We start from the raw sequence: 5,917 nt of genomic DNA, 5'->3' as shown, positions 1-5,917 counted from the left end.
TGTCACGGGCGGCGAGCTTCACAGGCGTTGGCCTTCTTCACAGGCTCCGGGCCTTTCTTGGGGGAAGCAGGCTTCACGGGCATTTGCCCTCTTCACAGGCTCCGGGCCTTTTCCAAAACGCGACAGCTTCACAGGCATTCGCCTTCTTCATAGGCTCTAGGCCTTTTCCAAAACGCGACAGCTTCACAGGCATTCGCCTTCTTCATAGGCTCTGGGCCTTTTCCAAAACGCGACAGCTTCACAGGCATTCGCCCTCTTCATAGGCTCTGGGCCTTTTCCAAAAAGGATAATCTTCACAGGCATTCGCCTTCTTCATAGGCTCTGGGCCTTTTTAGGGGTAGAACCTCCGGAGGTGCTGGATGTTCCATGCGTTCTGGACCGGCACCCCCTCCTGAGTCTCCAAGCACGCGGAGCCCGGCCTGGAAACATGAACAACCTTGAACGGGCCCTCCCACATGGGAGAGAGCTTGTGCAGTCCCTCCCTGGAGAGAACCCGCCTGAGCACGAGGTCTCCTACCTCGAGAGTTCTGGGGCGGATGTTGCGGCAGTGACATCGTCGCAGGACTTTTTGGTACCTCGCCGCTCGCAGCGCGGCTTCTCGGCGACGTTCCTCCCCCAGCACGAGGTCCATCCCCCACATGGCGTCCTGCTGCGCCTCATCGAACGCCAGGACCGGCGCGGAGCGACATTTGACCTCATGAGGGAGGACCGCTTCGGCTCCGTAGACCAGGAAGAACGGGGTCTCTCCAGTCGGCTTGGTCGCGGTTGTGTAGATGGACCACAACACGGACTGAAGCTCGTCGTACCAACCTCTGCCGCAGGCCTCCAGCTTCTTCTTGAACGTCCTGGTCTTGAGGCCCCTCAGGACCTCTGCGTTGGCTCGCTCGGCCTGGCCGTTGCTTCGGGGGTGCGCCACCGAAGCGTAGCATATCTGCGTTCCAAGGTTAGCACAATATGTTTTGAAGAGGTTACTGGTGAACTGCGAACCGTTGTCTGTGATGATGCGGTTCGGCACCCCGAACCGGCTCACGATGCCCCTGATGAACTTGACCACGGAACCCGCGGGGATGGTGCGGACGGCCTCTACTTCAGCCCACTTGGTGAACTTGTCCACGACGACGTAGAGGTAGCGGTAGCCCCCTGGCGCCCAAGGAAACGGGCCCAGGATGTCCAGCCCCTAGACTGCGAATGGCCACGAAAGGGGTATAGTCTGCAGGCCTTCTGCCAGCTGATGGATCTGCTTGGCGTGGAACTAGCAGGCCTCACAAGCTTTCACCAGTTCGACGGCGTCATTGAGTGCGGTGGGCCAATAAAACCCACTGCGGAACGCCTTGCCGACGAGGGTCCGTGATGATGAATGATGTCCACACTCTTCGCCGTGTATATCTTCCAGCAGTTCCTTTCCTTGCTCCCTGGAGATGCAGCGCAGGGATACATCATTTGGTCGCTTCCGGTAGAGCTCTCCATCCTTGATGCAGTATGCCATGGCCTGCCGTGCCACACGCTCCGCTTCCTCCTCCTTCTCCGGGAGGGTCCCTTGTGTTAAGTAACTGCGGAGCTCCGTGATCCAGCACCCCTCCTGAGGTTCCATCGTCAGGAGCAGGCATGCTCCTGAGGCCGGGCCACAGACCGGGACTCCTGAGGCAGGTGGCTGGGGGAGCTCCTCCCGAGGCTGAGCCGTGTTTGACAATGACGGCAGGGCTGAGGGCTTGAAGAGCCGCTCCTCGAAGACGCCAGGCTCCTGAGGTAACCGCCTGTACGCCCGTTTGGCGATGTCGTCAGCCTCCTGATTGGTGCCACGGGGCACATGCTGCAACTCCAACCCCCAGGACTGCTTCTCCATCCTGCGGACCTCTACAAGGTAGGCTTCCATGTGCTCATCTTTCGGCTCGTACACCTTGTTGGAGAAATTGACAAGGAGCTGCGAATCGCCCTTGATGGTGAGGCATTTCACCCCCAGGGCAGCTGCGGCCTTCAAGCCCGCTATTAAACCTTCATACCCCGCTATGTTGTTGGAGACCTTTTCACCTTGCTGGAAACAGAGCTGTACAGCGTAGTAGAGCTTGTCCTGAGTGGGCGATATAAGCACCGCCTCAGCCCCAGCGCCATGCCTGGAGAACGCCCCATCGAAGTACATGACCCAGCCTTCTGGCGCCTTGCTTCCCGGGGAGAGGGACCGATCCTCGTCGGCCTTGAGGCCTGGTGCCTCCGTCCATTCTGCCACAAAATCCGCTAATGCTGCTCCCTTGATGACTCTGGTCGTGCTGAATTCGAGCTAAAATGCTTGCAGTTCTATGTTCCACGTAGCGACCCTTCCAGCTGAGTTAGGGCTCCTGAGCACTCTCTCCAGGGGGTATGACGAGACATCCTTGATGGGGTGACCCTGAAAATAGTGCCGCAGCTTGCGCAAGGCCACCAGTAGCACGAGGAGGAGCTTCTGAGGCATGGGGTACTGTGCCCTTGCGTCCCGCAACACCGTGCTGACGAAGTACATTGGGTGCTCAACGAGGTTGGGTGCGTCAGTGCTGGTGGCGCCCTCCGGAGACCATGGCGCCTCCTGAGGTGATGAGGCCTCCTGAGGCTGGCCATTTGGGAGAGGGGCCTCTTCCGCCTCCGGTGCACTCCTCTGCGGTGGCTGATCCTCCTCGGCCGCGGTGGCGGTTTCTGCGGGCCTTCCTTGTTCCTGTTTTGCCTTGTCCCAGGCTGCTGCTGTGGTTTTGATTCGACGCTCCTCCCTAACCGCCACTAGGGCTGCGCTGGCGGAGTAGGGAGTGGCGGCGAGGTAAAGCACCAGGGGCTCTTGAGGGCGCGGAGCCACCATGACCGGAGGGCTGGTCAAGTATCTCTTGAGATCCTGGAACGCCTTGTCGGCCTCTTCAGTCCATTCAAAGGGCCCCTTTTTCTTCATTAGCTGGAAGAAGGGCAGCGCTCGCTCCCCCAACTTGGAGATGAAGCGCCCTAGCGCGGTCACGCGTCCAGTGAGCTTCTGCATTTGTCTAAGGGTCTTTGGCGGCCTCATGTCCTCGACCGCCTTGACCTTTTCCGGGTTAGCCTCGATGCCTCGGTGGGACACGAGGAAACCCGAGAGCTTGCCGGAGGGGACTCCGAACACACACTTCTCTGGGTTGAGCCGTAGGTTCACTGCGTTGAGGCTCGCGAAGGTTTCCTCCAGGTCTTGTATCAGGGTCCTGGCCTCCCGAGACTTCACCACAATGTCATCGACGTAAGCCTCAACATTCTTCCCGAGCTGCGGGCCCAAGGTGATGTGCATCTGCCGCTGAAAGGTCGCCCCTGCGTTACGCAGCCCGAATGGCATGCATGTGTAGCAGTACACCCCACACGGGGTTAGGAAGGCTGTCTTTTCGACGTCTTCTACCACCATCTTGATCTGGTGATACCCAGAGAAGGCATCCAAGAAGCATAGCAGGCCGCATTCTGTGGTGGAATCGATGATCTGGTCGATGCGGGGGAGCGGGAACGGATCTTGCGGGCAAGCCTTGTTGAGGTTGGTGAAGTCGACACACATGCGCTCCTTCCCTCCCTTCTTTGGCACAACGACAGGGTTGGCCAACCAATCCGGGTATCGGACCTCGCGAATGACCCCAGCGGCTTCTAGTTTGCGGGTCTCTTGGACGATGAAGGCCTGCTTTTCTGTGGACTGCCGCCTTGCCTTCTGCTTCACAGGGCGCATGTTGGGGCACACGTTGAGGTGATTCTTGATTATGCTCCTAGGGATCCCCGCCAACTGGTCAGGCTCCCAAGCGAATACCTTCTTGTTTGCGCGCAGGAACCTGACCAGGGCCTCCTCCTTCTCGGGCTCGAGGTTGGCGCCTATGGTGAAAGTGGCGTTGGTGGACCCGTCCTCATCGACGGGTATCTGCTTGGTTTCTGCCTTGTCTTGGGTGAACAACTGTTTCTTCTTGGCGGGTGCAGCCCCCTTGGGCTCGGGGGTCTCCGAGTCGGCGGGCTGTGCCGACGCTGCCGTCTTGAAGGCGAGCTTGAGCAGTCGCAGCGCGTCTCCGGTGTCCCCGTGCACGGTGAGGACACCGTTGCTCCCGGGCATCTTCATGAGGTTGTACGTCGGGTGCGTTGCGGCCATGAACTGGGCCAGCGCTGGGTAGCCGAGGATGGCGTTGTAGGGGAGGTCGATGGGGGCGATGCAAAGTCGACCAGCTCCGTGCGGAAGTTGTTGTAGGTGCCGAAGGTTACTGGGAGCCTGATCTGTCCCAAGGAGCTGGATGATCCGCCCCCAACGCCTGAGAAGGGCCGGCTGGGTTGTAGCCATTCCAGGGGTATGCAGAGGAGGTTGAAGGCCTCAACCGAGAGCACGCTCAAGCCCGCACCGCCATCGATGAGAGTTCTGGTGACGGCCACCTGGCAGATGGTGGGGGTGCACAGCATGGGGAGCGCACCCGAGCAGGCCGAGTTGGAGGGGTGGTCCTCCAAGCTAAAGGTCAGGCCGGCCTTTGGCGCCGCCTGGTCCGGGAGAGCCCCCTGCCGCATGGAAGCGGCGCTGACCCGGCGGATGAACGGCTTGACGTGGTGACTTGTAGGCGGCACCTGCGAGCCGCCCAGGAGGGCCACGACGACCGGGGGTGTTGGTGTAGCGTGGTGGGCGGGGAAGAGGCTGTGGAGCTCTTCCCAAGAGGCCACGGAGGCTGCCGGCAGGTGGAGCAGCCATGCGCGCGGAGCGCCGGTGAGGGCCATGGGGAGCCAGTTGGCCATGACCCTATCGTCACCTCCAGCTTCGAGGATGGCCTCCTCGTACGCCAGCAAGAAGGCCAGTGGATCAGTCGCGCCGCCGTAGCGCGGCGGCGTCGTTGGCTTGAATTTGTCCGGCCACCGTACCCGTTGCAGGGCTGGGGCCAGGGCTCGGAGCCCCCTGGCCCCCGTGCTGGCGCCTGCGGCCGGAGCGGGCGACACACTACTCATCGCGAGGCAGGTCGTGGCGGTGGCGGAAGGGAAAACTCTGGTGCACCCCTACCTGGCGCGCCAAATGTCGGATTTAGGGTTCCGGCAGACCCTTAAGGTTTGAACACTAGGGCGCGCGCAGAGATTTCGCCTTCTACTTACCTGCACCCCTCCGCCTCGCTAAGATCTAAGCTATGGAAAGAATAGCACAAGAGACACAGGATTTATACTGGTTCGGGCCACCGTTGTGGTGTAATACCCTACTCCAGTGTGTGGTGTGGTGGATTGCCTCTTGGGCTGATGATGAAGAGCAATACAAGGAAGAATAGCCTCGCGAGGGTCTGTTCTTGGCTGAGGGGATGAACTGCTAGGAGGAGTTCAATCACCCTTCTCTCTCTCTCTTCTCGATTCTCTCTCTGATTTCGATCCGATCTCTCCTCTACCATGTGGGTGGCTAGTCCTATTTATAGGCAAAGGCCCTGGGCCTCTTCCCAAATATTGAGTGGGAAGGGCGCCAACAATTGGCCATTTTGAAGGGGAATATCTGGTACACTTATCCTAACTAAAGTTGGTCCTCGCCTGCCAAAGGCTCTGGTGGTGACGCTGGCTTGGGCTCCACAATGACTTCCTTCCTGCCGTTGGGCCGGTCTTGGTCTCGTTGCACCGAAACGAGTGCCTTTGCTTGATGCTCTCGCCTGCGCTTGCTCCCTTTGCACCAAAGAGGAAAGGAGGACACTGCGCGGGCTGGCACCCACCTGGCACCCTTGGTCGTCATGGCTTGCGTCACGGGCACCTCGTGAGGTACCCCGCCTTGATCTCTCCACCTCTTCGCGAGCCAGCCTGATGAGGCCGTGCCTGATGAAGCTCCGTGTCGTCCGCCCCGCGAGGCTTGACCCCTCGCGAGGGTCTTGGGTCTGTGTTGATGAAGATGGGCCGTGCTGGGCCCCTCCTCGAGCCACGCCGCAGGCCGCATGCAGGCAAGTCTGGGGACCCCCGTTCCCAGAAC

This window comes from Triticum aestivum, chromosome 4A (assembly GCF_018294505.1).
Source record: "Triticum aestivum cultivar Chinese Spring chromosome 4A, IWGSC CS RefSeq v2.1, whole genome shotgun sequence".
In the NCBI taxonomy this organism is placed as follows: Eukaryota; Viridiplantae; Streptophyta; class Magnoliopsida; order Poales; family Poaceae; genus Triticum; species Triticum aestivum.
This window is presented reverse-complemented; position numbering follows the sequence as displayed.